Source organism: Myotis davidii, unplaced genomic scaffold (genome assembly GCF_000327345.1).
Source record: "Myotis davidii unplaced genomic scaffold, ASM32734v1 scaffold723, whole genome shotgun sequence".
Taxonomy (NCBI): Eukaryota; Metazoa; Chordata; class Mammalia; order Chiroptera; family Vespertilionidae; genus Myotis; species Myotis davidii.
This window is the reverse complement of record NW_006294589.1, coordinates 1,136,349-1,145,545: the sequence shown is the minus strand read 5'-3', so window position 1 is coordinate 1,145,545 and position 9,197 is coordinate 1,136,349.

Here is a 9,197-nt window from a genome sequence, read left to right as displayed (position 1 = left end):
GAAGGCTGCACCTTAATTCTACTAAGCAGCAGCAGTAAGGCACACTCATTATCTGTGTCTACAAACTGAAGCAAAGAGGTTTCGATTATCATGTGAATCAGACTCCAGGTACACTACAAAATAGGGCGAACTAACGCTCTCTCATTACTGAGTACGCACAGCTCTCATTTCTCTATCCCCTTGGAGACTAACTTCAAAACGCACCAATTATCTTGCAAAGGGGCACAGTCCCATCTGTGGGTTGAGGCAGCAGGAAACTGATGTCAAGAGATACTGCAATGGATACATCAGCAGTTAGCTTTGGGATGCAACCTAGGCGCAGCCTGCTTTGATAAATGACATGTTGAGGAGATAAACAAAATGTTGCTGTGGATATCTGTTTCTTTAAGGGTAGTCTAAAATGCCACCTTTGAGAAATGAGTGTGATGTTGCTGTGGTTGAAAAGCAGACACTGTAATAAAGAGTTATACTTTGAGCAAATACAGCAGTTCAGGCAAGACAGTGGACTCAGCTAATAGGAAAAGACATGCTGCCAACGCCTAGAAATGCTGGATGAAATACAACTTCAAAAGAGATGAATCGCTGAGCTCAAAAGAAATAAAGGGGGGAAGGGTGCAGGGGGAGAGAAGAGGTCACTAATTGCCAGAAAAGAAGAGAAACTGAAAATCAAAGTGGTAAGTGCAAGAGCTGAAGCGCAGCCTTCCCAGTGCCTGGGGCCCCGTTAATTAATGCTTCTGCGGAGTTAGGTGAGACTTTGGGTCCGGCCAAGATGAGGAGGAAAAATCTCACCCTAATGGGATTGAAAAGCAAGGTAATATGGGATTTTAGAGAAAGGTTTTGCTAATTCTGATGGATACCATGTATATCCAGTAGATTTTGTGGACAAAGGATTCAGAGAGGAAATGACCTGAAAATGACCCCTGAAAGATTAAACAAGACTTCTATATGAAAATAAAGGGAAGAAGACATTCTTAGATGGGGAAATTTCTACCATAAGCAAAGAGGCATCCGTCAATTGCTGAAAGAAACACTCTTAAGATGGAGGATCGCTAGAGCACTGAAGGTCCTGCCATTCTGGGACCTGCGATTTAACGCTGAAATCGTGGGCGGAAAACAGTGTAAAAGAACTACAGGGCTTCTGCGATGTTTTTACTCCAACAACTTGAATACTTTAACACTTCCTTATCATTTCAAAAAACTAGAATGCTTCCATTCAAGGGATTAATTTTTTTGTTTATTCCCCAAATTCCTTTTGCTGGTGTTTTCTGTGTGGTCTTCACATGTGACATCAAATCTTCCTGTTTGCCCTCTGACATAGAGCTACATTAGAGATGGTGAACTACAGCTCAGCTACTCAGTGCTTTGCTGTTGTTTTCAGCTCTCTGGTAGTATCTGAGATATTTCAGTTTAAGAAAATGATTATTCCTTCCTAATACACGGTGAAATAGTGTATTGATGTTTTATTAAGCATGAACTAGATTCTTGTCTCTCTAACTGAGGCAGGTCTCTCATGAGCAGTTTGATCTTACAAGAAGGGAAAATAAGCACATATTTAGAGTTTGCCCAGAGCCATGTGTTACCATCACCAAACTCTGCATATGGAGAGATCAGAATTAATTGATATTTTTGCCAAGTGCCAGTCAGTATAATTAGCCTGAATAAACAAAGTCATACAAGCATTAATAATTCAAACTTATTGTTTTTGTCCTAATCTTCACTTTCAAGACCTTCTTGCTCAACAGCCACAATAACACATCAACAAATGTTTCTAGATATTCACAACAAGGAGCTAATTTGTCCCTCAACAGACTGTCTTCTACAATTGCAAGCTGACATCCACCATGTTATTTCTCTCCTGTTACTTCTACTACACTGGCTACATTTCTTTCAAGCAGAAATAATAATATATGTGTGTGTTTAGCACTGTCAAGTAAATTCTCACATTCCTATTTTCAGATGAGAGTACTAAGGCACAAAATGTTTTTGTTTCAGGGCCAAGACCACTGATTCATAAAGGAAAATACTAAGTTTTGAAAGTCTTTCCAACTCCAAATTGCACCACAAAACATAGCTTTTATGGAAGTCATATCAATATAAACATTTGCTGCTGCTTCAGCATTCTCTCTCATTAGTGTTTTGCAGGGAGCGATTTAATGATATATTTCAACAACATAAAGGAGTAAATCAATACATTGAAAGATAAGGTAATGCAGGAAGAGGTGGATTCACTCTAGGAGAACAAAAAAGAGAAATCCCATAGTTTCAGTTTTGTATCAGACCTGGGAGAGGAGCAATCCAGGTCATGGTAAGAGGACAGACAGTTCTATGACAAAGAAAAAAAGACAAAACCAACCACAAATAAACAAACAAAGAAATAAAAAGCCAACCCTGATATAATGGAAAGCATAATTAAATATTCAAGACCACAATGTAAAAATACTCTAATGAGGAAATTTCTATTCTGGTGGCAGCACCACAGAAGACTATAGAGAACCAGGATCACTGATGCCCTCAACACTTGCCACCCCAATCCGCTCAGCAGAAAGAACAGATTGAAGACCTTTTTTCTCAAGTCCCTTACTTCCTAATCAAACGCTCATACTACTGAGTCTGACTAGATAAAATGAAGTCATATACCTTCCCCCAAGTCCCCTACCTGCAGAGCAGGCTGGAGAACTGTGTTTTCTTGTTTTCATCTTGGGGAGGTAGGATTCATATGCCTGGAAATTCACCATACACAGCAAGCGTATCTAAAGGTGCTGCATAACCAGAAAGTGGAACAAAAGTGCCATTTACTGGAAAAAGAGGGCTTTTTTTTAAAAAAAAAAAAAGAAAAGGAGGGAAAGCATATTATTCACAGCATTGAGATAAGCACCAAGAGTATTAAAAAGAAAAAATAATCTAAAGAGTTGCATTGAGGGCAGTGAGACAAAGGGTTGAAAAGGAAGCTAATGAGAGACTACTACTACGAAGGTCTCCTATTTAATTGTCACCACCAGCAGATTTGACTGATAAAACTGAAAATTGGAAAATAAAAGAGTAAAGATGAGGAAGCATGCTTAGGTAAACTAGTAAATATTGAAGTAGGAAACTAAACAGATCTTTCTTAAAGCAAATATTGCCTACAATTTAACTAACAGTGGCAGGTAAGGTAGAATTTAAGCCGAAGAGATCTTCAAAACGAAATGGTTTCTTTGTTTTTCAGAATATTGAGAAAGCTTGTGTGAGTGTGAGGGAGGAACAAAGAAACAGTGGTGCCAGGGAATGGAGGAGTTCAGAATTGCAACAAAAGGCCAGACATTTTGAGTTTTAAAGAAATGTCAACCAGATAAGTAAGTATAGAGTTCTGAGAAAATTATCAGTTGAGGCATAAACTGAGCAACCTTGTAAAGGACAGTTTCCAAAGCTAGAATTACTGTCTCTTTGGGCTAGACTTCAGTCTGCTCTAAATAGCAGTTATTTGAGTCATGACATACATTCTGTTTGGTCGAACATTTCTTCTGATTGATCAAAGTCTTGTTATGCTGGTAGTTAAATATCTTGGATCCCCTCCCCCCCCCCCCCCCCCCCGCCGTGCTGTTTTTGGCACCATCTGGCTTATAAATGATGTATTCATATTTTATTTTTAATTGATATATAACTTACATATAGAAAATTGCATAAACCTTTAGTGTAGAGCAAAATGAATATTCATGTATATATATACAATCATGGAACCCCAACCCAACTCAAGCTTTTAAATGTTTCCAGTATTTTCAGCATCCCTCAAGTAACTACTACTCTGCCTCTTATAACCATTAATTCATTTTCTGTTTCTTTGCATCTGACATCTTTCACTCAACATTATATGTGTCAGGTTATTTCATGTTATTGCTTGTATTAGCAGTTCATTTTCTTCCATCTGTGTGGCATTCCATTGTCTGACTACACCCTAAAGGATTTGTCTGTGCTATTGATGATGGACATTTGGATGGTTTCCAATTTGGAGCTATTAGAAACAAAGCCGTTATGAGCATTCTTGTACGTGCCTACTTGGGCCGCATATTTACTCAGGAGTAGAACTGCTATATCACAGGGTATATGTATGTTTAGCTTAGCAGTTACACACACACACACACACACACACACACACAATGTCTTCCTTAAAATAATATATCCTTTTCTCATTGATACCTTATCATCTAAGTTCACATAAAATGCACAAACTTTCTTATAGTATCATCCACATGTAACTTTCCTTTTATACATTTGACTCTCTCACTCCCCTTCTCCCACTTTTTCTCTCCTTATTCTTTTACTCCTGTTCACTCTAATTCCCGTTTTCTTCTTACTATAAGAAAGTGAAAATCATCATTTCCAACTTTTGCCCTACTTTTGCAATGGGGCAAGATTTTCACTTAGGATACATAGGAACCTAAGAGGAGAAAAATATACAACCCACATAATAGTTATTTTGAGCTGGCTATTTATAAACTCTCAAAACTGAGAAGAAATTTCCTTTTTGTAAAATACATTTACACTTATCAGGAATCTCTCCATCTGGAAGGCTGTCTCCCTCTCACTACAAGAAGAGAAGGAGGACTTTAGAAACTCCGATCAGTTGAGAAGGCAAGGACGTAACTCTGCATAAAAGTGGTCTGGGCTATTCCCCTAGGTCTCTCCCAGGTATACAGGAGGTTACATGTTACTTAATAACATGTATACAGATTATTACACTTCCGTTTGTGTTTCTCCTCTTAATATGGTATTTTGTTTTTTCCTTCATTACAGGGGTACCTCAGTCAAGAACCTAGAAAGTAGAAGAAAAATTACTTTTTCTCTCCCATAAATACAAAGGGCTGGCCTCCCAAAGGACAGTAAAAAGTAACACATTCACAGGATCTGGGATTAGGAGGTGGGCACCTTTGGGAGGTGACATGCTCTACCTGTCACAGTGGTTCTCCTTAACTTCTCTCATAGGAAAGATGTTTTCAGAGAGGACTCAACCCTGGAGGTTTATATCTCCCACCTACATAGCCAGACAGAAAATTAGCCACTTCTCAGTGACAGGTGGGGAGAGTGAAGGAGCTTACGTTCCAGAAATGCAGGCATCTGTGCTGCAGTGAATGAAAACCAGGGTGACCTCCATGAAGCCTTCCTCAGCTCTCCCTCCACCCCTTGATCTCAGAGCTCTGCTTTGCTTCTCTTTTATAACCTGATCATTTCTCTGTCAGAACACATTTCATGTTGAAGCTCTCTTTTTACAATGTGCCTCCAACATTGTCATTTTTTTCCATCAAAAAAAAAATCCTTCCACTATGGTCATTTTTTGTTTTGTTCTGTTCTGTTAATCCTCACCTGAGGATATTTTTTCTACTGATTTTTAGAGAGAGTGGAAGGGAGGGGGAGAGACACAGAGAGAGAAACAATGATATGAGAGAGACACATTGACTGGTTGCCTCTGGCATGTGCCCCTATTGGAGGTATATGCCCTTTACAGGAATCAAACTCGGGACCCTTCAGTCCATGGGCCAATGTGCTATCTAAATGATTTTGGTCTGCCCTGACCGGTTTGGCTCAGTGGATAGAGTTTCGGCCAGCGGACTGAAAGGTCCCAGGTTTGATTCCGGTCAAGGGCATGTACCTTAGTTGAGGGCACATTCCCAGTAGGGGGTGTGCAGGAGGCAGCTGATTGATGTTTCTCTCTCATCGATGTTTCTAACTCTCTATCCCTCTCTTTTCCTCTCTGTAAAAAATCAATAAAATATGTTAAAAATGATTTTGGTCATTTTTCCATCAAAACGAACTCCTTGGACAAGTCTTTTCCCATTGCATGTTACCGATTTTATACCCACAGCAGCATTCTAATAGGAGACCTTCCTGGACAGGGTTTAGAGAATCCATAAGATCTCTGAATGTATGAACCAAATTCTGGGTGAATGTGAAAAGGCAAAACATCTTTTTCAGCAATGCCATCTTATGAATATTCTGACTACCTCTTGCTTTACTGTTGGAAGGAGAATTACACATATCCTTAGATATTTTGACAGGGTAAAGGCTTAGCTTCACACAGCGCAGAATAAAAGATGGTAGTTTATTTCTGAGTAGCAATTGAATGGCTTAATGGTGTCACTCTAGAATGGGCCCACTTTTTCCATAATGAAAGGTCTAATTGCTTTGGGTTCCAGTTTCCATTTTCAAGCTGGTCTGAGGCCTTAGTGCCTGTCTCCATTAGCCTTTTGCAGGAAGTGTTTGTATGATACTTTTGGTGCCAGCAGCATTACAAAAATGTTGATGGCCAGTATCTTGGCCTATGATAATTGGGTGCTTCCAATGTTAGAACTGCCAAGCTGTTAATTAGCTTAATGTAAGGACTACAGATCAACTTTTTATTTTCATTTTGATCTGCCAACAGTATTTTCTTTTTAAGTAGATGTCTGCTAAAGTGTTTTGAGAGGTGCTTATTTTCACAAAATAATCATCCTGAATTAGTGAGTTTTGAACAGCTGCCTCAAGTGAGAGCTGATTTAGTCCATTACTTGAAGCATGAACCAAAACATTATTGGTGCACAGAGAATTGATGGGAAAATTCACATTTGCTACGCTCTGACCACAGCACAGCATCAAGGTGGTGCTCGGGGACTAAAGCAATTTCACTATTCACAGAACTTTGACATCTAATGGTTTCTTGATTAGCAGAGAGAAGCTACACATGTTAAGAAGGGAGCCACTAGAGAAAAGGAAGCTGGGCTTCTTATGATTTCACTGTGAAGGCTTTGGTTTTCTTGGCTCCCTTTTGTCTATTCTAACATGTTGATATCATTATGCAAAAGTGTGACGACAACAACCCTGTATTGCATGGAATTGGGATTTCTGATTCGTGTTCCAGCTTTCATCACTCACTTTACTGGTAGGTTTTAGGATTCTGGATTGAGTTTGCTGAGCTGGCAGCCAGGTAAATAATCATTAAAACTGAAAGTGGGCCCGGCCCCGATAGTAAAGTCTTTGGAACTCGGAATGGTTAGAGCCGCCACCAGGCTTGAGTGATGGCTTCTATCCTCAGGGAGATCATCTATCCAGCATGATGCGTGGGGCAGGTAAACAATGAGTGTTATATATTATAATCCTTATCGGTGATAATGATAAAAATGCTAATAACAGCAATGATAATAAATCACTGTTGACACAGAAAGATAGCGTGATGCCCAACTCTCAGGATTATTGTTAGCTTATCCTGGCAGGAGCCTTGTAGAGTAAAATGGTTTGGACATAGAGGATGTCAGGATATGTGGGTTCTAGACCTGTTTATCACACTTATCACTTCTATGGTTTTAAGAGAGCCAAATAATTTCTCTGGGTGTCAGTTTCCTCAATCATAAAATGGGTATGGAAATGGGTATTAACTGCAAGTTAATGGGTGACAAAAAAAAATGCTCTAAAACCAGATTGTGGTGATGGGAGTGCAATTTGGTACATTTATTAAAAGCTTTTGAATTTTACAGTTAAAATGAGTGAATTTTATGGCATGTAAATTATGTCTCAATAAGTTTGTTAAAAAGATGAGGGACTTACTCATATTTTCAACAAATGAATGGCATATCCTGTTCTCAAGGAGCTCACAATCTCCGTAGGAGATAAACTAACTTGTAATTATTCTGCCTTTCACCATACTATACTCAGCACATTATAGCAATTACCCAGTGCTAGGCACTACTCTAAATACTTTATTCACACCAACCCTTTTAATCCCCTATTGTCATCCCGCTTTCACAAACGGGGAATGTGTGTGCAGATGACTGGAAGCCACACACCCCAGAAGTGGTGTTGTGATTCAAATCCAGGTCTTTGGGCTCCAGAGTGTGTTCCTTTTAAGTAGCACACCCAGTGGCTTCCTAACGGTACTCTGCCTAAAATCACAAGGGTTTGCCGGAGTTACAAAGAAAGGGCACACAACAACCTGGAATGGTCAGGACCAGACCTTCTAAAGAGCCATAAAATATTTACTAAAGAATTGGGTAAGATTTTTGCCAACAAAGAAATGGAGGTGACATCACTCTAATCTGAGGGAAGAGAATACATAAATGCACAAACTAAAGCAATCATAAGGCTCTGAGTTCTCTTCTAGTTCCAAAAGCCTAAAATCTGGAAATAGATTGACGTGACATGAGTAGAAGTGATCTAGAAGAGTTTTAAAAATCTAATAGAAATAGTAAAAATGTCCCAAAAATATGTCTTACATTGTGAAAGTTCCTTTTCAGCTTCCTTAAAAATCAAACAAACAAAAAAACCCCCTTAGGTAGCCTGTTGCAGAAGCAGCAAAAGGAAAACAATTCATTTATCATTTTACACGGCCTAATATTACTGTTTTCTGGGGAGCGAGTTTTCCTATTTGAGTTACCTGGTGTAGAGAGCACAGGAAACACAACGATTTCTCTGTGTACCACGGGGACTCCAGGCTCAGCCATCTGGGACTCCTCAGGCCAGTGAGAAATCATTGTCTTCGTTTCAATTTCAGCCAAAAAAGCAGGAGAGCAATGGGAAGGACATAAGTGAGTGTCTGAAGCAAATCCAGTCTAAATTCAGTGGGGATTACTTTACTGAGGTGGCCTGGTTTACAGGCATGTGGCCTTACAGCACACTTTACAGAGATGATAAATTATATAAGCAAAGTGCTGCAGTTGGGATTTTCTCTAATGGTTTAAATATCTTTCTTGTTTTTGATAATATCCTTTTCTTCTTATTTTTTTTAACATAATCTCTTCAGTCTATTTATCAATTCACCAATCTTTCTTGTTTCTATTTCAGAATTGTTTGCTTTTATCTTTTTTTCAGCTTTGTTTCTGTATTTTTGGTTGCTCTTTTTTTGCTAATATCTTAAATTAAAATCTTACTTTATTAATTCAATTTTTTCTGATTTGTCAATTAAAGCTTGTGAAGCAATCATTTTGTCTTTAAGCATAGCTTTGGTCACAATTTTAAAGTTTTAATATGAGCGGTGACTAGTTTGATGAGTTTTGTCAATTTAGTGAGATATATACTAGAGGCCCGGTGCACAAAAATTTGTGCAATCGGGGGGAGGGGGCGTCCCTCAGCCTGGCCTGTGCCCTCTCGCAGTCTGGGACCCCTCGGGAGATAACGACCTGCTGGCTTAGGCCTGCTCCTGAGTGGCAGAGGGCAGGCCCAATCCCTAGGTGCAGCCCCTGGTCGGGCTCAGAGCA